The sequence below is a fragment of the Pagrus major genome, chromosome 24 (genome assembly GCF_040436345.1).
Source record: "Pagrus major chromosome 24, Pma_NU_1.0".
Lineage (NCBI taxonomy): Eukaryota > Metazoa > Chordata > Actinopteri > Spariformes > Sparidae > Pagrus > Pagrus major.
Genome location: NC_133238.1, coordinates 5,569,941 through 5,594,757, shown reverse-complemented (window position 1 = coordinate 5,594,757; position 24,817 = coordinate 5,569,941). Strand labels below are relative to the sequence as shown.

The window sequence follows — 24,817 nt, the reverse complement described above, 5'->3', positions numbered from 1 at the left end:
AATGGATCTTTTTTAAAATTAAGAAAACTGAATGGAACATCTATTTGGTGTTACAACTGCTGAATAGAATGTTTATTGAATGAAATGTAACTATTATTTATTTGATTAGATTATCTACTTGGTGTTGGGCAATTTTAATTGTGGGATTAATGTATGTCTGTAACTAATTTTGACTGAAATTAATAAAAGCTTCTAAAAAGTGAAAAAGTGGTTCACCCAAAGGGTTTCTCTTTGTACGCCCAATGCTGAAAGTAGACCAGCTCTATACGAGAGAGCATTAACACTCTTTAAAGTAGCAAAGTTAGATTGGTCTGTGGTAGGTAAAATAGATAGGGTTGATGTGGAGGGGTGCCTTTCACCCCCGACCTCTAGCCTTGTGCCGGTAGGTATCCTACCTGAGAGCAAATGCATCAGAGTTTGGAAAAATGTAAACTTACCATTTTTGTTCAATGTACATAAGGACCTGGCCTGGAAGATAGCCCAAAATTGTGTCCCTACAAGAGCCTTCTTACTGAGAAGGCGATGCACACGTAGTGCTAAATGTCCAATAAAAAATTGTAATGATGGTGAAGATGTGGCCCACTGCTTTTGGTCATGCGCTGTTTCAAGGGCAGTGTGGGAAATTCTAAATCCATGGTTAACAGACCTTTTTAGAGCCCCTAATGAAATGGATGTTTTATATGGAAACATTGAGACAGATGAAAAGGACAGAAATGAAAGGTGGTGGGCAATCATCAACTGTGTCAAAGAAGGTATCTGGAAATGCAGAAACCTAACTGCCTTCAGAAAGCTCTCTATTTCACCTGATTCTGTGGCAAAGGTTGGCATTACAGGTGTCAGGGACTACATCATTAGGGATAGAATTAAGTATAATGATCAAGAAATGAAAAACTGGTGGAAAACTGACAAAATTCCTGTTGCTTTAATGGATCTTTTTTAAAATTAAGAAAACTGAATGGAACATCTATTTGGTGTTACAACTGCTGAATAGAATGTTTATTGAATGAAATGTAACTATTATTTATTTGATTAGAATATCTACTTGGTGTTGGGCAATTTTAATTGTGGGATTAATGTATGTCTGTAACTAATTTTGACTGAAATTAATAAAAGCTTCTAAAAAGTGAAAAGTGGTTCACCCAGGGCGAGGCTCAGCCATTGCACTCCGGTTGTGCTGACCCCTGCGAATTCCCCAAATGTGGGAATCTCGACTGCATAATTTGTGGTAGTGGGGGACTGCGTCCGCGCTCTCCCCTGATGACAATGTGGAAGAAAAACAAGTGAGTGCTCGTCTCCCGCGCTTTCTGCCGAGCAGCTCGGAAAGCCGACCTTCAACCTCTGAATGCTGCTTTGGGGTCCTTGTGTTACCGTTTCAATCCGTCCTGAAAGTCACAGCGTTGCAGTACACCGGCGTCTGCTGTGTCGCAGTGCGTTGCGTGCGGGTTACCCGTTTTCCCGGTAAAAGGGCAGAGTGGGCGTGGCCTGCTAGAGACGGCACAAACCTTGTTGCGTCTCCTCCTCTGCGAGGCATTGCATAAGAAATGTGGTCTGGACGTGTCCATTGCTGGAATGCCTACTGGTAGGCTTTTGTGCGGCACATTGTCTCTGGTTGCATTCAGACTGGGCGGAGACATCATGCCAAGTGGCCGTTGACGGAGTGTTATTTTTCTATTTTGCAGAGCGATGGATCGCTGGAAAAAGGACACAAAACAGGCACAATGTGTGGACCAGCCACCCTCGTCAAGTCGCACCAGTGTTTTTGAATTTGCAGCAACTTTTAGTGCCCAATGAGGATGAGCAAATTGCCCAAGGCACCTAACTCTGCTATTATCCCCCCAGAGGCACCGTCAGCCAGGGGGCTGAGCCTGGGAAAGGCCATCCTGTGTCAGACTGTTCCAACTCATACTTACCTGGCAGGGGAGATACCATGATCAAGAAGGTGGTTCACCCAGGGCGAGGCTCAGCCATTGCACTCCGGTTGTGCTGACCCCTGCGAATTCCCCAAATGTGGGAATCTCGACTGCATAATTTGTGGTAGTGGGGGACTGCGTCCGCGCTCTCCCCTGATGACAATGTGGAAGAAAAACAAGTGAGTGCTCGTCTCCCGCGCTTTCTGCCGAGCAGCTCGGAAAGCCGACCTTCAACCTCTGAATGCTGCTTTGGGGTCCTTGTGTTACCGTTTCAATCCGTCCTGAAAGTCACAGCGTTGCAGTACACCGGCGTCTGCTGTGTCGCAGTGCGTTGCGTGCGGGTTACCCGTTTTCCCGGTAAAAGGGCAGAGTGGGCGTGGCCTGCTAGAGACGGCACAAACCTTGTTGCGTCTCCTCCTCTGCGAGGCATTGCATAAGAAATGTGGTCTGGACGCGTCCATTGCTGGAATGCCTACTGGTAGGCTTTTGTGCGGCACATTGTCTCTGGTTGCATTCAGACTGGGCGGAGACATCATGCCAAGTGGCCGTTGACGGAGTGTTATTTTTCTATTTTGCCGAGCGATGGATCGCTGGAAAAAGGACACAAAACAGGCACAATGTGTGGACCAGCCACCCTCGTCAAGTCGCACCAGTGTTTTTGAATTTGCAGCAACTTTTAGTGCCCAATGAGGATGAGCAAATTGCCCAAGGCACCTAACTCTGCTATTATCCCCCCAGAGGCACCGTCAGCCAGGGGGCTGAGCCTGGGAAAGGCCATCCTGTGTCAGACTGTTCCAACTCATACTTACCTGGCAGGGGAGATACCATGATCAAGAAGGTGGTTCACCCAGGGCGAGGCTCAGCCATTGCACTCCGGTTGTGCTGACCCCTGCGAATTCCCCAAATGTGGGAATCTCGACTGCATAATTTGTGGTAGTGGGGGACTGCGTCCGCGCTCTCCCCTGATGACAATGTGGAAGAAAAACAAGTGAGTGCTCGTCTCCCGCGCTTTCTGCCGAGCAGCTCGGAAAGCCGACCTTCAACCTCTGAATGCTGCTTTGGGGTCCTTGTGTTACCGTTTCAATCCGTCCTGAAAGTCACAGCGTTGCAGTACACCGGCGTCTGCTGTGTCGCAGTGCGTTGCGTGCGGGTTACCCGTTTTCCCGGTAAAAGGGCAGAGTGGGCGTGGCCTGCTAGAGACGGCACAAACCTTGTTGCGTCTCCTCCTCTGCGAGGCATTGCATAAGAAATGTGGTCTGGACGCGTCCATTGCTGGAATGCCTACTGGTAGGCTTTTGTGCGGCACATTGTCTCTGGTTGCATTCAGACTGGGCGGAGACATCATGCCAAGTGGCCGTTGACGGAGTGTTATTTTTCTATTTTGCCGAGCGATGGATCGCTGGAAAAAGGACACAAAACAGGCACAATGTGTGGACCAGCCACCCTCGTCAAGTCGCACCAGTGTTTTTGAATTTGCAGCAACTTTTAGTGCCCAATGAGGATGAGCAAATTGCCCAAGGCACCTAACTCTGCTATTATCCCCCCAGAGGCACCGTCAGCCACGGGGCTGAGCCTGGGAAAGGCCATCCTGTGTCAGACTGTTCCAACTCATACTTACCTGGCAGGGGAGATACCATGATCAAGAAGGTGGTTCACCCAGGGCGAGGCTCAGCCATTGCACTCCGGTTGTGCTGACCCCTGCGAATTCCCCAAATGTGGGAATCTCGACTGCATAATTTGTGGTAGTGGGGGACTGCGTCCGCGCTCTCCCCTGATGACAATGTGGAAGAAAAACAAGTGAGTGCTCGTCTGGCGCGCTTTCTGCCGAGCAGCTCGGAAAGCCAACCTTCAACCTCTGAATGCTGCTTTGGGGTCCTTGTGTTACCGTTTCAATCCGTCCTGAAAGTCACAGCGTTGCAGTACACCGGCGTCTGCTGTGTCGCAGTGCGTTGCGTGCGGGTTACCCGTTTTCCCGGTAAAAGGGCAGAGTGGGCGTGGCCTGCTAGAGACGGCACAAACCTTGTTGCGTCTCCTCCTCTGCGAGGCATTGCATAAGAAATGTGGTCTGGACACGTCCATTGCTGGAATGCCTACTGGTAGGCTTTTGTGCGGCACATTGTCTCTGGTTGCATTCAGACTGGGCGGAGACATCATGCCAAGTGGCCGTTGACGGAGTGTTATTTTTCTATTTTGCCGAGCGATGGATCGCTGGAAAAAGGACACAAAACAGGCACAATGTGTGGACCAGCCACCCTCGTCAAGTCGCACCAGTGTTTTTGAATTTGCAGCAACTTTTAGTGCCCAATGAGGATGAGCAAATTGCCCAAGGCACCTAACTCTGCTATTATCCCCCCAGAGGCACCGTCAGCCAGGGGGCTGAGCCTGGGAAAGGCCATCCTGTGTCAGACTGTTCCAACTCATACTTACCTGGCAGGGGAGATACCATGATCAAGAAGGTGGTTCACCCAGGGCGAGGCTCAGCCATTGCACTCCGGTTGTGCTGACCCCTGCGAATTCCCCAAATGTGGGAATCTCGACTGCATAATTTGTGGTAGTGGGGGACTGCGTCCGCGCTCTCCCCTGATGACAATGTGGAAGAAAAACAAATGAGTGCTCGTCTCCCGCGCTTTCTGCCGAGCAGCTCGGAAAGCCAACCTTCAACCTCTGAATGCTGCTTTGGGGTCCTTGTGTTACCGTTTCAATCCGTCCTGAAAGTCACAGCGTTGCAGTACACCGGCGTCTGCTGTGTCGCAGTGCGTTGCGTGCGGGTTACCCGTTTTCCCGGTAAAAGGGCAGAGTGGGCGTGGCCTGCTAGAGACGGCACAAACCTTGTTGCGTCTCCTCCTCTGCGAGCCATTGCATAAGAAATGTGGTCTGGACGCGTCCATTGCTGGAATGCCTACTGGTAGGCTTTTGTGCGGCACATTGTCTCTGGTTGCATTCAGACTGGGCGGAGACATCATGCCAAGTGGCCGTTGACGGAGTGTTATTTTTCTATTTTGCCGAGCGATGGATCGCTGGAAAAAGGACACAAAACAGGCACAATGTGTGGACCAGCCACCCTCGTCAAGTCGCACCAGTGTTTTTGAATTTGCAGCAACTTTTAGTGCCCAATGAGGATGAGCAAATTGCCCAAGGCACCTAACTCTGCTATTATCCCCCCAGAGGCACCGTCAGCCAGGGGGCTGAGCCTGGGAAAGGCCATCCTGTGTCAGACTGTTCCAACTCATACTTACCTGGCAGGGGAGATACCATGATCAAGAAGGTGGTTCACCCAGGGCGAGGCTCAGCCATTGCACTCCGGTTGTGCTGACCCCTGCGAATTCCCCAAATGTGGGAATCTCGACTGCATAATTTGTGGTAGTGGGGGACTGCGTCCGCGCTCTCCCCTGATGACAATGTGGAAGAAAAACAAGTGAGTGCTCGTCTGGCGCGCTTTCTGCCGAGCAGCTCGGAAAGCCAACCTTCAACCTCTGAATGCTGCTTTGGGGTCCTTGTGTTACCGTTTCAATCCGTCCTGAAAGTCACAGCGTTGCAGTACACCGGCGTCTGCTGTGTCGCAGTGCGTTGCGTGCGGGTAACCCGTTTTCCCGGTAAAAGGGCAGAGTGGGCGTGGCCTGCTAGAGACGGCACAAACCTTGTTGCGTCTCCTCCTCTGCGAGGCATTGCATAAGAAATGTGGTCTGGACACGTCCATTGCTGGAATGCCTACTGGTAGGCTTTTGTGCGGCACATTGTCTCTGGTTGCATTCAGACTGGGCGGAGACATCATGCCAAGTGGCCGTTGACGGAGTGTTATTTTTCTATTTTGCCGAGCGATGGATCGCTGGAAAAAGGACACAAAACAGGCACAATGTGTGGACCAGCCACCCTCGTCAAGTCGCACCAGTGTTTTTGAATTTGCAGCAACTTTTAGTGCCCAATGAGGATGAGCAAATTGCCCAAGGCACCTAACTCCGCTATTATCCCCCCAGAGGCACCGTCAGCCAGGGGGCTGAGCCTGGGAAAGGCCATCCTGTGTCAGACTGTTCCAACTCATACTTACCTGGCAGGGGAGATACCATGATCAAGAAGGTGGTTCACCCAGGGCGAGGCTCAGCCATTGCACTCCGGTTGTGCTGACCCCTGCGAATTCCCCAAATGTGGGAATCTCGACTGCATAATTTGTGGTAGTGGGGGACTGCGTCCGCGCTCTCCCCTGATGACAATGTGGAAGAAAAACAAATGAGTGCTCGTCTCCCGCACTTTCTGCCGAGCAGCTCGGAAAGCCAACCTTCAACCTCTGAATGCTGCTTTGGGGTCCTTGTGTTACCGTTTCAATCCGTCCTGAAAGTCACAGCGTTGCAGTACACCGGCGTCTGCTGTGTCGCAGTGCGTTGCGTGCGGGTTACCCGTTTTCCCGGTAAAAGGGCAGAGTGGGCGTGGCCTGCTAGAGACGGCACAAACCTTGTTGCGTCTCCTCCTCTGCGAGCCATTGCATAAGAAATGTGGTCTGGACGCGTCCATTGCTGGAATGCCTACTGGTAGGCTTTTGTGCGGCACATTGTCTCTGGTTGCATTCAGACTGGGCGGAGACATCATGCCAAGTGGCCGTTGACGGAGTGTTATTTTTCTATTTTGCCGAGCGATGGATCGCTGGAAAAAGGACACAAAACAGGCACAATGTGTGGACCAGCCACCCTCGTCAAGTCGCACCAGTGTTTTTGAATTTGCAGCAACTTTTAGTGCCCAATGAGGATGAGCAAATTGCCCAAGGCACCTAACTCTGCTATTATCCCCCCAGAGGCACCGTCAGCCAGGGGGCTGAGCCTGGGAAAGGCCATCCTGTGTCAGACTGTTCCAACTCATACTTACCTGGCAGGGGAGATACCATGATCAAGAAGGTGGTTCACCCAGGGCGAGGCTCAGCCATTGCACTCCGGTTGTGCTGACCCCTGCGAATTCCCCAAATGTGGGAATCTCGACTGCATAATTTGTGGTAGTGGGGGACTGCGTCCGCGCTCTCCCCTGATGACAATGTGGAAGAAAAACAAGTGAGTGCTCGTCTGGCGCGCTTTCTGCCGAGCAGCTCGGAAAGCCAACCTTCAACCTCTGAATGCTGCTTTGGGGTCCTTGTGTTACCGTTTCAATCCGTCCTGAAAGTCACAGCGTTGCAGTACACCGGCGTCTGCTGTGTCGCAGTGCGTTGCGTGCGGGTTACCCGTTTTCCCGGTAAAAGGGCAGAGTGGGCGTGGCCTGCTAGAGACGGCACAAACCTTGTTGCGTCTCCTCCTCTGCGAGGCATTGCATAAGAAATGTGGTCTGGACACGTCCATTGCTGGAATGCCTACTGGTAGGCTTTTGTGCGGCACATTGTCTCTGGTTGCATTCAGACTGGGCGGAGACATCATGCCAAGTGGCCGTTGACGGAGTGTTATTTTTCTATTTTGCCGAGCGATGGATCGCTGGAAAAAGGACACAAAACAGGCACAATGTGTGGACCAGCCACCCTCGTCAAGTCGCACCAGTGTTTTTGAATTTGCAGCAACTTTTAGTGCCCAATGAGGATGAGCAAATTGCCCAAGGCACCTAACTCCGCTATTATCCCCCCAGAGGCACCGTCAGCCAGGGGGCTGAGCCTGGGAAAGGCCATCCTGTGTCAGACTGTTCCAACTCATACTTACCTGGCAGGGGAGATACCATGATCAAGAAGGTGGTTCACCCAGGGCGAGGCTCAGCCATTGCACTCCGGTTGTGCTGACCCCTGCGAATTCCCCAAATGTGGGAATCTCGACTGCATAATTTGTGGTAGTGGGGGACTGCGTCCGCGCTCTCCCCTGATGACAATGTGGAAGAAAAACAAATGAGTGCTCGTCTCCCGCACTTTCTGCCGAGCAGCTCGGAAAGCCAACCTTCAACCTCTGAATGCTGCTTTGGGGTCCTTGTGTTACCGTTTCAATCCGTCCTGAAAGTCACAGCGTTGCAGTACACCGGCGTCTGCTGTGTCGCAGTGCGTTGCGTGCGGGTTACCCGTTTTCCCGGTAAAAGGGCAGAGTGGGCGTGGCCTGCTAGAGACGGCACAAACCTTGTTGCGTCTCCTCCTCTGCGAGCCATTGCATAAGAAATGTGGTCTGGACGCGTCCATTGCTGGAATGCCTACTGGTAGGCTTTTGTGCGGCACATTGTCTCTGGTTGCATTCAGACTGGGCGGAGACATCATGCCAAGTGGCTGTTGACGGAGTGTTATTTTTCTATTTTGCCGAGCGATGGATCGCTGGAAAAAGGACACAAAACAGGCACAATGTGTGGACCAGCCACCCTCGTCAAGTCGCACCAGTGTTTTTGAATTTGCAGCAACTTTTAGTGCCCAATGAGGATGAGCAAATTGCCCAAGGCACCTAACTCTGCTATTATCCCCCCAGAGGCACCGTCAGCCAGGGGGCTGAGCCTGGGAAAGGCCATCCTGTGTCAGACTGTTCCAACTCATACTTACCTGGCAGGGGAGATACCATGATCAAGAAGGTGGTTCACCCAGGGCGAGGCTCAGCCATTGCACTCCGGTTGTGCTGACCCCTGCGAATTCCCCAAATGTGGGAATCTCGACTGCATAATTTGTGGTAGTGGGGGACTGCGTCCGCGCTCTCCCCTGATGACAATGTGGAAGAAAAACAAATGAGTGCTCGTCTCCCGCGCTTTCTGCCGAGCAGCTCGGAAAGCCAACCTTCAACCTCTGAATGCTGCTTTGGGGTCCTTGTGTTACCGTTTCAATCCGTCCTGAAAGTCACAGCGTTGCAGTACACCGGCGTCTGCTGTGTCGCAGTGCGTTGCGTGCGGGTTACCCGTTTTCCCGGTAAAAGGGCAGAGTGGGCGTGGCCTGCTAGAGACGGCACAAACCTTGTTGCGTCTCCTCCTCTGCGAGGCATTGCATAAGAAATGTGGTCTGGACGCGTCCATTGCTGGAATGCCTACTGGTAGGCTTTTGTGCGGCACATTGTCTCTGGTTGCATTCAGACTGGGCGGAGACATCATGCCAAGTGGCCGTTGACGGAGTGTTATTTTTCTATTTTGCCGAGCGATGGATCGCTGGAAAAAGGACACAAAACAGGCACAATGTGTGGACCAGCCCCCCTCGTCAAGTCGCACCAGTGTTTTTGAATTTGCAGCAACTTTTAGTGCCCAATGAGGATGAGCAAATTGCCCAAGGCACCTAACTCTGCTATTATCCCCCAAGAGGCACCGTCAGCCATGGGGCTGAGCCTGGGAAAGGCCATCCTGTGTCAGACTGTTCCAACTCATACTTACCTGGCAGGGGAGATACCATAATCAAGAAGGTGGTTCACCCAGGGCGAGGCTCAGCCATTGCACTCCGGTTGTGCTGACCCCTGCGAATTCCCCAAATGTGGGAATCTCGACTGCATAATTTGTGGTAGTGGGGGACTGCGTCCGCGCTCTCCCCTGATGACAATGTGGAAGAAAAACAAGTGAGTGCTCGTCTCCCGCGCTTTCTGCCGAGCAGCTCGGAAAGCCGACCTTCAACCTCTGAATGCTGCTTTGGGGTCCTTGTGTTACCGTTTCAATCCGTCCTGAAAGTCACAGCGTTGCAGTACACCGGCGTCTGCTGTGTCGCAGTGCGTTGCGTGCGGGTTACCCGTTTTCCCGGTAAAAGGGCAGAGTGGGCGTGGCCTGCTAGAGACGGCACAAACCTTGTTGCGTCTCCTCCTCTGCGAGGCATTGCATAAGAAATGTGGTCTGGACGCGTCCATTGCTGGAATGCCTACTGGTAGGCTTTTGTGCGGCACATTGTCTCTGGTTGCATTCAGACTGGGCGGAGACATCATGCCAAGTGGCCGTTGACGGAGTGTTATTTGTCTGATGACAATGTGGAAGAAAAACAAGTGAGTGCTCGTCTCCCGCGCTTTCTGCCGAGCAGCTCGGAAAGCCGACCTTCAACCTCTGAATGCTGCTTTGGGGTCCTTGTGTTACCGTTTCAATCCGTCCTGAAAGTCACAGCGTTGCAGTACACCGGCGTCTGCTGTGTCGCAGTGCGTTGCGTGCGGGTTACCCGTTTTCCCGGTAAAAGGGCAGAGTGGGCGTGGCCTGCTAGAGACGGCACAAACCTTGTTGCGTCTCCTCCTCTGCGAGGCATTGCATAAGAAATGTGGTCTGGACGCGTCCATTGCTGGAATGCCTACTGGTAGGCTTTTGTGCGGCACATTGTCTCTGGTTGCATTCAGACTGGGCGGAGACATCATGCCAAGTGGCCGTTGACGGAGTGTTATTTTTCTATTTTGCCGAGCGATGGATCGCTGGAAAAAGGACACAAAACAGGCACAATGTGTGGACCAGCCACCCTCGTCAAGTCGCACCAGTGTTTTTGAATTTGCAGCAACTTTTAGTGCCCAATGAGGATGAGCAAATTGCCCAAGGCACCTAACTCTGCTATTATCCCCGCAGAGGCACCGTCAGCCAGGGGGCTGAGCCTGGGAAAGGCCATCCTGTGTCAGACTGTTCCAACTCATACTTACCTGGCAGGGGAGATACCATGATCAAGAAGGTGGTTCACCCAGGGCGAGGCTCAGCCATTGCACTCCGGTTGTGCTGACCCCTGCGAATTCCCCAAATGTGGGAATCTCGACTGCATAATTTGTGGTAGTGGGGGACTGCGTCCGCGCTCTCCCCTGATGACAATGTGGAAGAAAAACAAGTGAGTGCTCGTCTCCCGCGCTTTCTGCCGAGCAGCTCGGAAAGCCGACCTTCAACCTCTGAATGCTGCTTTGGGGTCCTTGTGTTACCGTTTCAATCCGTCCTGAAAGTCACAGCGTTGCAGTACACCGGCGTCTGCTGTGTCGCAGTGCGTTGCGTGCGGGTTACCCGTTTTCCCGGTAAAAGGGCAGAGTGGGCGTGGCCTGCTAGAGACGGCACAAACCTTGTTGCGTCTCCTCCTCTGCGAGGCATTGCATAAGAAATGTGGTCTGGACGCGTCCATTGCTGGAATGCCTACTGGTAGGCTTTTGTGCGGCACATTGTCTCTGGTTGCATTCAGACTGGGCGGAGACATCATGCCAAGTGGCCGTTGACGGAGTGTTATTTTTCTATTTTGCCGAGCGATGGATCGCTGGAAAAAGGACACAAAACAGGCACAATGTGTGGACCAGCCACCCTCGTCAAGTCGCACCAGTGTTTTTGAATTTGCAGCAACTTTTAGTGCCCAATGAGGATGAGCAAATTGCCCAAGGCACCTAACTCTGCTATTATCCCCCCAGAGGCACCGTCAGCCAGGGGGCTGAGCCTGGGAAAGGCCATCCTGTGTCAGACTGTTCCAACTCATACTTACCTGGCAGGGGAGATACCATGATCAAGAAGGTGGTTCACCCAGGGCGAGGCTCAGCCATTGCACTCCGGTTGTGCTGACCCCTGCGAATTCCCCAAATGTGGGAATCTCGACTGCATAATTTGTGGTAGTGGGGGACTGCGTCCGCGCTCTCCCCTGATGACAATGTGGAAGAAAAACAAGTGAGTGCTCGTCTCCCGCGCTTTCTGCCGAGCAGCTCGGAAAGCCGACCTTCAACCTCTGAATGCTGCTTTGGGGTCCTTGTGTTACCGTTTCAATCCGTCCTGAAAGTCACAGCGTTGCAGTACACCGGCGTCTGCTGTGTCGCAGTGCGTTGCGTGCGGGTTACCCGTTTTCCCGGTAAAAGGGCAGAGTGGGCGTGGCCTGCTAGAGACGGCACAAACCTTGTTGCGTCTCCTCCTCTGCGAGGCATTGCATAAGAAATGTGGTCTGGACGCGTCCATTGCTGGAATGCCTACTGGTAGGCTTTTGTGCGGCACATTGTCTCTGGTTGCATTCAGACTGGGCGGAGACATCATGCCAAGTGGTCGTTGACGGAGTGTTATTTGTCTGATGACAATGTGGAAGAAAAACAAGTGAGTGCTCGTCTCCCGCGCTTTCTGCCGAGCAGCTCGGAAAGCCGACCTTCAACCTCTGAATGCTGCTTTGGGGTCCTTGTGTTACCGTTTCAATCCGTCCTGAAAGTCACAGCGTTGCAGTACACCGGCGTCTGCTGTGTCGCAGTGCGTTGCGTGCGGGTTACCCGTTTTCCCGGTAAAAGGGCAGAGTGGGCGTGGCCTGCTAGAGACGGCACAAACCTTGTTGCGTCTCCTCCTCTGCGAGGCATTGCATAAGAAATGTGGTCTGGACGCGTCCATTGCTGGAATGCCTACTGGTAGGCTTTTGTGCGGCACATTGTCTCTGGTTGCATTCAGACTGGGCGGAGACATCATGCCAAGTGGCCGTTGACGGAGTGTTATTTTTCTATTTTGCCGAGCGATGGATCGCTGGAAAAAGGACACAAAACAGGCACAATGTGTGGACCAGCCACCCTCGTCAAGTCGCACCAGTGTTTTTGAATTTGCAGCAACTTTTAGTGCCCAATGAGGATGAGCAAATTGCCCAAGGCACCTAACTCTGCTATTATCCCCCCAGAGGCACCGTCAGCCAGGGGGCTGAGCCTGGGAAAGGCCATCCTGTGTCAGACTGTTCCAACTCATACTTACCTGGCAGGGGAGATACCATGATCAAGAAGGTGGTTCACCCAGGGCGAGGCTCAGCCATTGCACTCCGGTTGTGCTGACCCCTGCGAATTCCCCAAATGTGGGAATCTCGACTGCATAATTTGTGGTAGTGGGGGACTGCGTCCGCGCTCTCCCCTGATGACAATGTGGAAGAAAAACAAGTGAGTGCTCGTCTCCCGCGCTTTCTGCCGAGCAGCTCGGAAAGCCGACCTTCAACCTCTGAATGCTGCTTTGGGGTCCTTGTGTTACCGTTTCAATCCGTCCTGAAAGTCACAGCGTTGCAGTACACCGGCGTCTGCTGTGTCGCAGTGCGTTGCATGCGGGTTACCCGTTTTCCCGGTAAAAGGGCAGAGTGGGCGTGGCCTGCTAGAGACGGCACAAACCTTGTTGCGTCTCCTCCTCTGCGAGGCATTGCATAAGAAATGTGGTCTGGACGCGTCCATTGCTGGAATGCCTACTGGTAGGCTTTTGTGCGGCACATTGTCTCTGGTTGCATTCAGACTGGGCGGAGACATCATGCCAAGTGGCCGTTGACGGAGTGTTATTTGTCTGATGACAATGTGGAAGAAAAACAAGTGAGTGCTCGTCTCCCGCGCTTTCTGCCGAGCAGCTCGGAAAGCCGACCTTCAACCTCTGAATGCTGCTTTGGGGTCCTTGTGTTACCGTTTCAATCCGTCCTGAAAGTCACAGCGTTGCAGTACACCGGCGTCTGCTGTGTCGCAGTGCGTTGCGTGCGGGTTACCCGTTTTCCCGGTAAAAGGGCAGAGTGGGCGTGGCCTGCTAGAGACGGCACAAACCTTGTTGCGTCTCCTCCTCTGCGAGGCATTGCATAAGAAATGTGGTCTGGACGCGTCCATTGCTGGAATGCCTACTGGTAGGCTTTTGTGCGGCACATTGTCTCTGGTTGCATTCAGACTGGGCGGAGACATCATGCCAAGTGGCCGTTGACGGAGTGTTATTTTTCTATTTTGCCGAGCGATGGATCGCTGGAAAAAGGACACAAAACAGGCACAATGTGTGGACCAGCCACCCTCGTCAAGTCGCACCAGTGTTTTTGAATTTGCAGCAACTTTTAGTGCCCAATGAGGATGAGCAAATTGCCCAAGGCACCTAACTCTGCTATTATCCCCGCAGAGGCACCGTCAGCCAGGGGGCTGAGCCTGGGAAAGGCCATCCTGTGTCAGACTGTTCCAACTCATACTTACCTGGCAGGGGAGATACCATGATCAAGAAGGTGGTTCACCCAGGGCGAGGCTCAGCCATTGCACTCCGGTTGTGCTGACCCCTGCGAATTCCCCAAATGTGGGAATCTCGACTGCATAATTTGTGGTAGTGGGGGACTGCGTCCGCGCTCTCCCCTGATGACAATGTGGAAGAAAAACAAGTGAGTGCTCGTCTCCCGCGCTTTCTGCCGAGCAGCTCGGAAAGCCGACCTTCAACCTCTGAATGCTGCTTTGGGGTCCTTGTGTTACCGTTTCAATCCGTCCTGAAAGTCACAGCGTTGCAGTACACCGGCGTCTGCTGTGTCGCAGTGCGTTGCGTGCGGGTTACCCGTTTTCCCGGTAAAAGGGCAGAGTGGGCGTGGCCTGCTAGAGACGGCACAAACCTTGTTGCGTCTCCTCCTCTGCGAGGCATTGCATAAGAAATGTGGTCTGGACGCGTCCATTGCTGGAATGCCTACTGGTAGGCTTTTGTGCGGCACATTGTCTCTGGTTGCATTCAGACTGGGCGGAGACATCATGCCAAGTGGCCGTTGACGGAGTGTTATTTGTCTGATGACAATGTGGAAGAAAAACAAGTGAGTGCTCGTCTCCCGCGCTTTCTGCCGAGCAGCTCGGAAAGCCGACCTTCAACCTCTGAATGCTGCTTTGGGGTCCTTGTGTTACCGTTTCAATCCGTCCTGAAAGTCACAGCGTTGCAGTACACCGGCGTCTGCTGTGTCGCAGTGCGTTGCGTGCGGGTTACCCGTTTTCCCGGTAAAAGGGCAGAGTGGGCGTGGCCTGCTAGAGACGGCACAAACCTTGTTGCGTCTCCTCCTCTGCGAGGCATTGCATAAGAAATGTGGTCTGGACGCGTCCATTGCTGGAATGCCTACTGGTAGGCTTTTGTGCGGCACATTGTCTCTGGTTGCATTCAGACTGGGCGGAGACATCATGCCAAGTGGCCGTTGACGGAGTGTTATTTTTCTATTTTGCCGAGCGATGGATCGCTGGAAAAAGGACACAAAACAGGCACAATGTGTGGACCAGCCACCCTCGTCAAGTCGCACCAGTGTTTTTGAATTTGCAGCAACTTTTAGTGCCCAATGAGGATGAGCAAATTGCCCAAGGCACCTAACTCTGCTATTATCCCCCCAGAGGCACCGTCAGCCAGGGGGCTGAGCCTGGGAAAGGCCATCCTGTGTCAGACTGTTCCAACTCATACTTACCTGGCAGGGGAGATACCATGATCAAGAAGGTGGTTCACCCAGGGCGAGGCTCAGCCATTGCACTCCGGTTGTGCTGACCCCTGCGAATTCCCCAAATGTGGGAATCTCGACTGCATAATTTGTGGTAGTGGGGGACTGCGTCCGCGCTCTCCCCTGATGACAATGTGGAAGAAAAACAAGTGAGTGCTCGTCTCCCGCGCTTTCTGCCGAGCAGCTCGGAAAGCCGACCTTCAACCTCTGAATGCTGCTTTGGGGTCCTTGTGTTACCGTTTCAATCCGTCCTGAAAGTCACAGCGTTGCAGTACACCGGCGTCTGCTGTGTCGCAGTGCGTTGCGTGCGGGTTACCCGTTTTCCCGGTAAAAGGGCAGAGTGGGCGTGGCCTGCTAGAGACGGCACAAACCTTGTTGCGTCTCCTCCTCTGCGAGGCATTGCATAAGAAATGTGGTCTGGACGCGTCCATTGCTGGAATGCCTACTGGTAGGCTTTTGTGCGGCACATTGTCTCTGGTTGCATTCAGACTGGGCGGAGACATCATGCCAAGTGGCCGTTGACGGAGTGTTATTTGTCTGATGACAATGTGGAAGAAAAACAAGTGAGTGCTCGTCTCCCGCGCTTTCTGCCGAGCAGCTCGGAAAGCCGACCTTCAACCTCTGAATGCTGCTTTGGGGTCCTTGTGTTACCGTTTCAATCCGTCCTGAAAGTCACAGCGTTGCAGTACACCGGCGTCTGCTGTGTCGCAGTGCGTTGCGTGCGGGTTACCCGTTTTCCCGGTAAAAGGGCAGAGTGGGCGTGGCCTGCTAGAGACGGCACAAACCTTGTTGCGTCTCCTCCTCTGCGAGGCATTGCATAAGAAATGTGGTCTGGACGCGTCCATTGCTGGAATGCCTACTGGTAGGCTTTTGTGCGGCACATTGTCTCTGGTTGCATTCAGACTGGGCGGAGACATCATGCCAAGTGGCCGTTGACGGAGTGTTATTTTTCTATTTTGCCGAGCGATGGATCGCTGGAAAAAGGACACAAAACAGGCACAATGTGTGGACCAGCCACCCTCGTCAAGTCGCACCAGTGTTTTTGAATTTGCAGCAACTTTTAGTGCCCAATGAGGATGAGCAAATTGCCCAAGGCACCTAACTCTGCTATTATCCCCCCAGAGGCACCGTCAGCCAGGGGGCTGAGCCTGGGAAAGGCCATCCTGTGTCAGACTGTTCCAACTCATACTTACCTGGCAGGGGAGATACCATGATCAAGAAGGTGGTTCACCCAGGGCGAGGCTCAGCCATTGCACTCCGGTTGTGCTGACCCCTGCGAATTCCCCAAATGTGGGAATCTCGACTGCATAATTTGTGGTAGTGGGGGACTGCGTCCGCGCTCTCCCCTGATGACAATGTGGAAGAAAAACAAGTGAGTGCTCGTCTCCCGCGCTTTCTGCCGAGCAGCTCGGAAAGCCGACCTTCAACCTCTGAATGCTGCTTTGGGGTCCTTGTGTTACCGTTTCAATCCGTCCTGAAAGTCACAGCGTTGCAGTACACCGGCGTCTGCTGTGTCGCAGTGCGTTGCGTGCGGGTTACCCGTTTTCCCGGTAAAAGGGCAGAGTGGGCGTGGCCTGCTAGAGACGGCACAAACCTTGTTGCGTCTCCTCCTCTGCGAGGCATTGCATAAGAAATGTGGTCTGGACGCGTCCATTGCTGGAATGCCTACTGGTAGGCTTTTGTGCGGCACATTGTCTCTGGTTGCATTCAGACTGGGCGGAGACATCATGCCAAGTGGCCGTTGACGGAGTGTTATTTTTCTATTTTGCCGAGCGATGGATCGCTGGAAAAAGGACACAAAACAGGCACAATGTGTGGACCAGCCACCCTCGTCAAGTCGCACCAGTGTTTTTGAATTTGCAGCAACTTTTAGTGCCCAATGAGGATGAGCAAATTGCCCAAGGCACCTAACTCTGCTATTATCCCCCCAGAGGCACCGTCAGCCAGGGGGCTGAGCCTGGGAAAGGCCATCCTGTGTCAGACTGTTCCAACTCATACTTACCTGGCAGGGGAGATACCATGATCAAGAAGGTGGTTCACCCAGGGCGAGGCTCAGCCATTGCACTCCGGTTGTGCTGACCCCTGCGAATTCCCCAAATGTGGGAATCTCGACTGCATAATTTGTGGTAGTGGGGGACTGCGTCCGCGCTCTCCCCTGATGACAATGTGGAAGAAAAACAAGTGAGTGCTCGTCTCCCGCGCTTTCTGCCGAGCAGCTCGGAAAGCCGACCTTCAACCTCTGAATGCTGCTTTGGGGTCCTTGTGTTACCGTTTCAATCCGTCCTGAAAGTCACAGCGTTGCAGTACACCGGCGTCTGCTGTGTCGCAGTGCGTTGCGTGCGGGTTACCCGTTTTCCCGGTAAAAGGGCAGAGTGGGCGTGGCCTGCTAGAGACGGCACAAACCTTGTTGCGTCTCCTCCTCTGCGAGGCATTGCATAAGAAATGTGGTCTGGACGCGTCCATTGCTGGAATGCCTACTGGTAGGCTTTTGTGCGGCACATTGTCTCTGGTTGCATTCAGACTGGGCGGAGACATCATGCCAAGTGGCCGTTGACGGAGTGTTATTTGTCTGATGACAATGTGGAAGAAAAACAAGTGAGTGCTCGTCTCCCGCGCTTTCTGCCGAGCAGCTCGGAAAGCCGACCTTCAACCTCTGAATGCTGCTTTGGGGTCCTTGTGTTACCGTTTCAATCCGTCCTGAAAGTCACAGCGTTGCAGTACACCGGCGTCTGCTGTGTCGCAGTGCGTTGCGTGCGGGTTACCCGTTTTCCCGGTAAAAGGGCAGAGTGGGCGTGGCCTGCTAGAGACGGCACAAACCTTGTTGCGTCTCCTCCTCTGCGAGGCATTGCATAAGAAATGTGGTCTGGACGCGTCCATTGCTGGAATGCCTACTGGTAGGCTTTTGTGCGGCACATTGTCTCTGGTTGCATTCAGACTGGGCGGAGACATCATGCCAAGTGGCCGTTGACGGAGTGTTATTTTTCTATTTTGCCGAGCGATGGATCGCTGGAAAAAGGACACAAAACAGGCACAATGTGTGGACCAGCCACCCTCGTCAAGTCGCACCAGTGTTTTTGAATTTGCAGCAACTTTTAGTGCCCAATGAGGATGAGCAAATTGCCCAAGGCACCTAACTCTGCTATTATCCCCGCAGAGGCACCGTCAGCCAGGGGGCTGAGCCTGGGAAAGGCCATCCTGTGTCAGACTGTTCCAACTCATACTTACCTGGCAGGGGAGATACCATGATCAAGAAGGTGGTTCACCCAGGGCGAGGCTCAGCCATTGCACTCCGGTTGTGCTGACCCCTGCGAATTCCCCAAATGTGGGAATCTCGACTGCATAATTTGTGGTAGTGGGGGACTGCGTCCGCGCTCTCCCCTGATGACAATGTGGAAGAAAAACAAGTGAGTGCTCGTCTCCCGCGCTTTCTGCCGAGCAGCTCGGAAAGCCGACCTTCAACCTCTGAATGCTGCTTTGGGGTCCTTGTGTTACCGTTTCAATCCGTCCTGAAAGTCACAGCGTTGCAGTACACCGGCGTCTGCTGTGTCGCAGTGCGTTGCGTGCGGGTTACCCGTTTTCCCGGTAAAAGGGCAGAGTGGGCGTGGCCTGCTAGAGACGGCACAAACCTTGTTGCGTCTCCTCCTCTGCGAGGCATTGCATAAGAAATGTGGTCTGGACGCGTCCATTGCTGGAATGCCTACTGGTAGGCTTTTGTGCGGCACATTGTCTCTGGTTGCATTCAGACTGGGCGGAGACATCATGCCAAGTGGCCGTTGACGGAGTGTTATTTGTCTGATGACAATGTGGAAGAAAAACAAGTGAGTGCTCGTCTCCCGCGCTTTCTGCCGAGCAGCTCGGAAAGCCGACCTTCAACCTCTGAATGCTGCTTTGGGGTCCTTGTGTTACCGTTTCAATCCGTCCTGAAAGTCACAGCGTTGCAGTACACCGGCGTCTGCTGTGTCGCAGTGCGTTGCGTGCGGGTTACCCGTTTTCCCGGTAAAAGGGCAGAGTGGGCGTGGCCTGCTAGAGACGGCACAAACCTTGTTGCGTCTCCTCCTCTGCGAGGCATTGCATAAGAAATGTGGTCTGGACGCGTCCATTGCTGGAATGCCTACTGGTAGGCTTTTGTGCGGCACATTGTCTCTGGTTGCATTCAGACTGGGCGGAGACATCATGCCAAGTGGCCGTTGACGGAGTGTTATTTTTCTATTTTGCCGAGCGATGGATCGCTGGAAAAAGGACACAAAACAGGCACAATGTGTGGACCAGCCACCCTCGTCAAGTCGCACCAGTGTTTTTGAATTTGCAGCAACTTTTAGTGCCCAATGAGGATGAGCAAATTGCCCAAGGCACCTAACTCTGCTATTATCCCCGCAGAGGCACCGTCAGCCAGGGGGCTGAGCCTGGGAAAGGCCATCCTGTGTCAGACTGTTCCAACTCATACTTACCTGGCAGGGGAGATACCATGATCAAGAAGGTGGTTCACCCAGGGCGAGGCTCAGCCATTGCACTCCGGTTGTGCTGACCCCTGCGAATTCCCCAAATGTGGGAATCTCGACTGCATAATTTGTGGTAGTGGGGGACTGCGTCCGCGCTCTCCCCTGATGACAATGTGGAAGAAAAACAAGTGAGTGCTCGTCTCCCGCGCTTTCTGCCGAGCAGCTCGGAAAGCCGACCTTCAACCTCTGAATGCTGCTTTGGGGTCCTTGTGTTACCGTTTCAATCCGTCCTGAAAGTCACAGCGTTGCAGTACACCGGCGTCTGCTGTGTCGCAGTGCGTTGCGTGCGGGTTACCCGTTTTCCCGGTAAAAGGGCAGAGTGGGCGTGGCCTGCTAGAGACGGCACAAACCTTGTTGCGTCTCCTCCTCTGCGAGGCATTGCATAAGAAATGTGGTCTGGACGCGTCCATTGCTGGAATGCCTACTGGTAGGCTTTTGTGCGGCACATTGTCTCTGGTTGCATTCAGACTGGGCGGAGACATCATGCCAAGTGGCCGTTGACGGAGTGTTATTTTTCTATTTTGCCGAGCGATGGATCGCTGGAAAAAGGACACAAAACAGGCACAATGTGTGGACCAGCCACCCTCGTCAAGTCGCACCAGTGTTTTTGAATTTGCAGCAACTTTTAGTGCCCAATGAGGATGAGCAAATTGCCCAAGGCACCTAACTCTGCTATTATCCCCCCAGAGGCACCGTCAGCCAGGGGGCTGAGCCTGGGAAAGGCCATCCTGTGTCAGACTGTTCCAACTCATACTTACCTGGCAGGGGAGATACCATGATCAAGAAGGTGGTTCACCCAGGGCGAGGCTCAGCCATTGCACTCCGGTTGTGCTGACCCCTGCGAATTCCCCAAATGTGGGAATCTCGACTGCATAATTTGTGGTAGTGGGGGACTGCGTCCGCGCTCTCCCCTGATGACAATGTGGAAGAAAAACAAGTGAGTGCTCGTCTCCCGCGCTTTCTGCCGAGCAGCTCGGAAAGCCGACCTTCAACCTCTGAATGCTGCTTTGGGGTCCTTGTGTTACCGTTTCAATCCGTCCTGAAAGTCACAGCGTTGCAGTACACCGGCGTCTGCTGTGTCGCAGTGCGTTGCGTGCGGGTTACCCGTTTTCCCGGTAAAAGGGCAGAGTGGGCGTGGCCTGCTAGAGACGGCACAAACCTTGTTGCGTCTCCTCCTCTGCGAGGCATTGCATAAGAAATGTGGTCTGGACGCGTCCATTGCTGGAATGCCTACTGGTAGGCTTTTGTGCGGCACATTGTCTCTGGTTGCATTCAGACTGGGCGGAGACATCATGCCAAGTGGCCGTTGACGGAGTGTTATTTTTCTATTTTGCCGAGCGATGGATCGCTGGAAAAAGGACACAAAACAGGCACAATGTGTGGACCAGCCACCCTCGTCAAGTCGCACCAGTGTTTTTGAATTTGCAGCAACTTTTAGTGCCCAATGAGGATGAGCAAATTGCCCAAGGCACCTAACTCTGCTATTATCCCCCCAGAGGCACCGTCAGCCAGGGGGCTGAGCCTGGGAAAGGCCATCCTGTGTCAGACTGTTCCAACTCATACTTACCTGGCAGGGGAGATACCATGATCAAGAAGGTGGTTCACCCAGGGCGAGGCTCAGCCATTGCACTCCGGTTGTGCTGACCCCTGCGAATTCCCCAAATGTGGGAATCTCGACTGCATAATTTGTGGTAGTGGGGGACTGCGTCCGCGCTCTCCCCTGATGACAATGTGGAAGAAAAACAAGTGAGTGCTCGTCTCCCGCGCTTTCTGCCGAGCAGCTCGGAAAGCCGACCTTCAACCTCTGAATGCTGCTTTGGGGTCCTTGTGTTACCGTTTCAATCCGTCCTGAAAGTCACAGCGTTGCAGTACACCGGCGTCTGCTGTGTCGCAGTGCGTTGCGTGCGGGTTACCCGTTTTCCCGGTAAAAGGGCAGAGTGGGCGTGGCCTGCTAGAGACGGCACAAACCTTGTTGCGTCTCCTCCTCTGCGAGGCATTGCATAAGAAATGTGGTCTGGACGCGTCCATTGCTGGAATGCCTACTGGTAGGCTTTTGTGCGGCACATCGTCTCTGGTTGCATTCAGACTGGGCGGAGACATCATGCCAAGTGGCCGTTGACGGAGTGTTATTTTTCTATTTTGCCGAGCGATGGATCGCTGGAAAAAGGACACAAAACAGGCACAATGTGTGGACCAGCCACCCTCGTCAAGTCGCACCAGTGGTTTTGAATTTGCAGCAACTTTTAGTGCCCAATGAGGATGAGCAAATTGCCCAAGGCACCTAACTCTGCTATTATCCCCACAGAGGCACCGTCAGCCAGGGGGCTGAGCCTGGGAAAGGCCATCCTGTGTCAGACTGTTCCAACTCATACTTACCTGGCAGGGGAGATACCATGATCAAGAAGGTGGTTCACCCAGGGCGAGGCTCAGCCATTGCACTCCGGTTGTGCTGACCCCTGCGAATTCCCCAAATGTGGGAATCTCGACTGCATAATTTGTGGTAGTGGGGGACTGCGTCCGCGCTCTCCCCTGATGACAATGTGGAAGAAAAACAAGTGAGTGCTCGTCTCCCGCGCTTTCTGCCGAGCAGCTCGGAAAGCCGACCTTCAACCTCTGAATGCTGCTTTGGGGTCCTTGTGTTACCGTTTCAATCCGTCCTGAAAGTCACAGCGTTGCAGTACACCGGCGTCTGCTGTGTCGCAGTGCGTTGCGTGCGGGTTACCCGTTTTCCCGGTAAAAGGGCAGAGTGGGCGTGGCCTGCTAGAGACGGCACAAACCTTGTTGCGTCTCCTCCTCTGCGAGGCATTGCATAAGAAATGTGGTCTGGACGCGTCCATTGCTGGAATGCCTACTGGTAGGCTTTTGTGCGGCACATTGTCTCTGGTTGCATTCAGACTGGGCGGAGACATCATGCCAAGTGGCCGTTGACGGAGTGTTATTTGTCTGATGACAATGTGGAAGAAAAACAAGTGAGTGCTCGTCTCCCGCGCTTTCTGCCGAGCAGCTCGGAAAGCCGACCTTCAACCTCTGAATGCTGCTTTGGGGTCCTTGTGTTACCGTTTCAATCCGTCCTGAAAGTCACAGCGTTGCAGTACACCGGCGTCTGCTGTGTCGGAGTGCGTTGCGTGCGGGTTACCCGTTTTCCCGGTAAAAGGGCAGAGTGGGCGTGGCCTGCTAGAGACGGCACAAACCTTGTTGCGTCTCCTCCTCTGCGAGGCATTGCATAAGAAATGTGGTCTGGACGCGTCCATTGCTGGAATGCCTACTGGTAGGCTTTTGTGCGGCACATCGTCTCTGGTTGCATTCAGACTGGGCGGAGACATCATGCCAAGTGGCCGTTGACGGAGTGTTATTTTTCTATTTTGCCGAGCGATGGATCGCTGGAAAAAGGACACAAAACAGGCACAATGTGTGGACCAGCCACCCTCGTCAAGTCGCACCAGTGGTTTTGAATTTGCAGCAACTTTTAGTGCCCAATGAGGATGAGCAAATTGCCCAAGGCACCTAACTCTGCTATTATCCCCACAGAGGCACCGTCAGCCAGGGGGCTGAGCCTGGGAAAGGCCATCCTGTGTCAGACTGTTCCAACTCATACTTACCTGGCAGGGGAGATACCATGATCAAGAAGGTGGTTCACCCAGGGCGAGGCTCAGCCATTGCACTCCGGTTGTGCTGACCCCTGCGAATTCCCCAAATGTGGGAATCTCGACTGCATAATTTGTGGTAGTGGGGGACTGCGTCCGCGCTCTCCCCTGATGACAATGTGGAAGAAAAACAAGTGAGTGCTCGTCTCCCGCGCTTTCTGCCGAGCAGCTCGGAAAGCCGACCTTCAACCTCTGAATGCTGCTTTGGGGTCCTTGTGTTACCGTTTCAATCCGTCCTGAAAGTCACAGCGTTGCAGTACACCGGCGTCTGCTGTGTCGCAGTGCGTTGCGTGCGGGTTACCCGTTTTCCCGGTAAAAGGGCAGAGTGGGCGTGGCCTGCTAGAGACGGCACAAACCTTGTTGCGTCTCCTCCTCTGCGAGGCATTGCATAAGAAATGTGGTCTGGACGCGTCCATTGCTGGAATGCCTACTGGTAGGCTTTTGTGCGGCACATTGTCTCTGGTTGCATTCAGACTGGGCGGAGACATCATGCCAAGTGGCCGTTGACGGAGTGTTATTTGTCTGATGACAATGTGGAAGAAAAACAAGTGAGTGCTCGTCTCCCGCGCTTTCTGCCGAGCAGCTCGGAAAGCCGACCTTCAACCTCTGAATGCTGCTTTGGGGTCCTTGTGTTACCGTTTCAATCCGTCCTGAAAGTCACAGCGTTGCAGTACACCGGCGTCTGCTGTGTCGCAGTGCGTTGCGTGCGGGTTACCCGTTTTCCCGGTAAAAGGGCAGAGTGGGCGTGGCCTGCTAGAGACGGCACAAACCTTGTTGCGTCTCCTCCTCTGCGAGGCATTGCATAAGAAATGTGGTCTGGACGCGTCCATTGCTGGAATGCCTACTGGTAGGCTTTTGTGCGGCACATTGTCTCTGGTTGCATTCAGACTGGGCGGAGACATCATGCCAAGTGGCCGTTGACGGAGTGTTATTTTTCTATTTTGCCGAGCGATGGATCGCTGGAAAAAGGACACAAAACAGGCACAATGTGTGGACCAGCCACCCTCGTCAAGTCGCACCAGTGTTTTTGAATTTGCAGCAACTTTTAGTGCCCAATGAGGATGAGCAAATTGCCCAAGGCACCTAACTCTGCTATTATCCCCTCAGAGGCACCGTCAGCCAGGGGGCTGAGCCTGGGAAAGGCCATCCTGTGTCAGACTGTTCCAACTCATACTTACCTGGCAGGGGAGATACCATGATCAAGAAGGTGGTTCACCCAGGGCGAGGCTCAGCCATTGCACTCCGGTTGTGCTGACCCCTGCGAATTCCCCAAATGTGGGAATCTCGACTGCATAATTTGTGGTAGTGGGGGACTGCGTCCGCGCTCTCCCCTGATGACAATGTGGAAGAAAAACAAGTGAGTGCTCGTCTCCCGCGCTTTCTGCCGAGCAGCTCGGAAAGCCGACCTTCAGCCTCTGAATGCTGCTTTGGGGTCCTTGTGTTACCGTTTCAATCCGTCCTGAAAGTCACAGCGTTGCAGTACACCGGCGTCTGCTGTGTCGCAGTGCGTTGCGTGCGGGTTACCCGTTTTCCCGGTAAAAGGGCAGAGTGGGCGTGGCCTGCTAGAGACGGCACAAACCTTGTTGCGTCTCCTCCTCTGCGAGGCATTGCATAAGAAATGTGGTCTGGACGCGTCCATTGCTGGAATGCCTACTGGTAGGCTTTTGTGCGGCACATTGTCTCTGGTTGCATTCAGACTGGGCGGAGACATCATGCCAAGTGGCCGTTGACGGAGTGTTATTTTTCTATTTT

At 53.4% G+C, this 24,817-nt stretch overlaps 24 non-coding genes and 1 pseudogene across 24 annotated transcripts; all 25 read left to right on the top strand.

Annotated features, from left to right (window-relative positions):
• The first annotated feature begins 1,084 nt into the window (after positions 1-1,084).
• On the top strand, positions 1,085-1,257 carry LOC140992808 (U1 spliceosomal RNA; annotated as a pseudogene).
• A 645-nt stretch (positions 1,258-1,902) lies between these two features.
• LOC140992748 (U1 spliceosomal RNA) lies at positions 1,903-2,066 on the top strand. Its single transcript, XR_012178302.1, has one exon. It is a non-coding gene; the product is annotated as a U1 spliceosomal RNA (small nuclear RNA).
• A 645-nt stretch (positions 2,067-2,711) lies between these two features.
• On the top strand, positions 2,712-2,875 carry LOC140992747 (U1 spliceosomal RNA). The gene has a single exon (XR_012178301.1). It is a non-coding gene; the product is annotated as a U1 spliceosomal RNA (small nuclear RNA).
• Positions 2,876-3,520: 645 nt separating this feature from the next.
• LOC140992746 (U1 spliceosomal RNA) lies at positions 3,521-3,684 on the top strand. The gene has a single exon (XR_012178300.1). It is a non-coding gene; the product is annotated as a U1 spliceosomal RNA (small nuclear RNA).
• Positions 3,685-4,329: 645 nt separating this feature from the next.
• LOC140992745 (U1 spliceosomal RNA) lies at positions 4,330-4,493 on the top strand. The gene has a single exon (XR_012178299.1). It is a non-coding gene; the product is annotated as a U1 spliceosomal RNA (small nuclear RNA).
• A 645-nt stretch (positions 4,494-5,138) lies between these two features.
• On the top strand, positions 5,139-5,302 carry LOC140992744 (U1 spliceosomal RNA). Its single transcript, XR_012178298.1, has one exon. It is a non-coding gene; the product is annotated as a U1 spliceosomal RNA (small nuclear RNA).
• A 645-nt stretch (positions 5,303-5,947) lies between these two features.
• On the top strand, positions 5,948-6,111 carry LOC140992743 (U1 spliceosomal RNA). The gene has a single exon (XR_012178297.1). It is a non-coding gene; the product is annotated as a U1 spliceosomal RNA (small nuclear RNA).
• A 645-nt stretch (positions 6,112-6,756) lies between these two features.
• Positions 6,757-6,920, top strand: LOC140992740 (U1 spliceosomal RNA). Its single transcript, XR_012178295.1, has one exon. It is a non-coding gene; the product is annotated as a U1 spliceosomal RNA (small nuclear RNA).
• Positions 6,921-7,565: 645 nt separating this feature from the next.
• On the top strand, positions 7,566-7,729 carry LOC140992739 (U1 spliceosomal RNA). The gene has a single exon (XR_012178294.1). It is a non-coding gene; the product is annotated as a U1 spliceosomal RNA (small nuclear RNA).
• Positions 7,730-8,374: 645 nt separating this feature from the next.
• Positions 8,375-8,538, top strand: LOC140992738 (U1 spliceosomal RNA). Its single transcript, XR_012178293.1, has one exon. It is a non-coding gene; the product is annotated as a U1 spliceosomal RNA (small nuclear RNA).
• Positions 8,539-9,183: 645 nt separating this feature from the next.
• On the top strand, positions 9,184-9,347 carry LOC140992795 (U1 spliceosomal RNA). The gene has a single exon (XR_012178344.1). It is a non-coding gene; the product is annotated as a U1 spliceosomal RNA (small nuclear RNA).
• A 1,059-nt stretch (positions 9,348-10,406) lies between these two features.
• LOC140992737 (U1 spliceosomal RNA) lies at positions 10,407-10,570 on the top strand. Its single transcript, XR_012178292.1, has one exon. It is a non-coding gene; the product is annotated as a U1 spliceosomal RNA (small nuclear RNA).
• Positions 10,571-11,215: 645 nt separating this feature from the next.
• LOC140992736 (U1 spliceosomal RNA) lies at positions 11,216-11,379 on the top strand. The gene has a single exon (XR_012178291.1). It is a non-coding gene; the product is annotated as a U1 spliceosomal RNA (small nuclear RNA).
• Positions 11,380-12,438: 1,059 nt separating this feature from the next.
• LOC140992734 (U1 spliceosomal RNA) lies at positions 12,439-12,602 on the top strand. The gene has a single exon (XR_012178289.1). It is a non-coding gene; the product is annotated as a U1 spliceosomal RNA (small nuclear RNA).
• A 1,059-nt stretch (positions 12,603-13,661) lies between these two features.
• LOC140992733 (U1 spliceosomal RNA) lies at positions 13,662-13,825 on the top strand. The gene has a single exon (XR_012178288.1). It is a non-coding gene; the product is annotated as a U1 spliceosomal RNA (small nuclear RNA).
• Positions 13,826-14,884: 1,059 nt separating this feature from the next.
• Positions 14,885-15,048, top strand: LOC140992732 (U1 spliceosomal RNA). Its single transcript, XR_012178287.1, has one exon. It is a non-coding gene; the product is annotated as a U1 spliceosomal RNA (small nuclear RNA).
• Positions 15,049-16,107: 1,059 nt separating this feature from the next.
• Positions 16,108-16,271, top strand: LOC140992730 (U1 spliceosomal RNA). Its single transcript, XR_012178286.1, has one exon. It is a non-coding gene; the product is annotated as a U1 spliceosomal RNA (small nuclear RNA).
• A 645-nt stretch (positions 16,272-16,916) lies between these two features.
• LOC140992729 (U1 spliceosomal RNA) lies at positions 16,917-17,080 on the top strand. Its single transcript, XR_012178285.1, has one exon. It is a non-coding gene; the product is annotated as a U1 spliceosomal RNA (small nuclear RNA).
• A 1,059-nt stretch (positions 17,081-18,139) lies between these two features.
• On the top strand, positions 18,140-18,303 carry LOC140992727 (U1 spliceosomal RNA). Its single transcript, XR_012178283.1, has one exon. It is a non-coding gene; the product is annotated as a U1 spliceosomal RNA (small nuclear RNA).
• Positions 18,304-19,362: 1,059 nt separating this feature from the next.
• LOC140992726 (U1 spliceosomal RNA) lies at positions 19,363-19,526 on the top strand. Its single transcript, XR_012178282.1, has one exon. It is a non-coding gene; the product is annotated as a U1 spliceosomal RNA (small nuclear RNA).
• Positions 19,527-20,171: 645 nt separating this feature from the next.
• LOC140992725 (U1 spliceosomal RNA) lies at positions 20,172-20,335 on the top strand. Its single transcript, XR_012178281.1, has one exon. It is a non-coding gene; the product is annotated as a U1 spliceosomal RNA (small nuclear RNA).
• A 645-nt stretch (positions 20,336-20,980) lies between these two features.
• LOC140992724 (U1 spliceosomal RNA) lies at positions 20,981-21,144 on the top strand. The gene has a single exon (XR_012178280.1). It is a non-coding gene; the product is annotated as a U1 spliceosomal RNA (small nuclear RNA).
• A 645-nt stretch (positions 21,145-21,789) lies between these two features.
• LOC140992723 (U1 spliceosomal RNA) lies at positions 21,790-21,953 on the top strand. The gene has a single exon (XR_012178279.1). It is a non-coding gene; the product is annotated as a U1 spliceosomal RNA (small nuclear RNA).
• Positions 21,954-23,012: 1,059 nt separating this feature from the next.
• On the top strand, positions 23,013-23,176 carry LOC140992722 (U1 spliceosomal RNA). The gene has a single exon (XR_012178278.1). It is a non-coding gene; the product is annotated as a U1 spliceosomal RNA (small nuclear RNA).
• A 1,059-nt stretch (positions 23,177-24,235) lies between these two features.
• Positions 24,236-24,399, top strand: LOC140992721 (U1 spliceosomal RNA). Its single transcript, XR_012178277.1, has one exon. It is a non-coding gene; the product is annotated as a U1 spliceosomal RNA (small nuclear RNA).
• Positions 24,400-24,817: the final 418 nt, after the last annotated feature.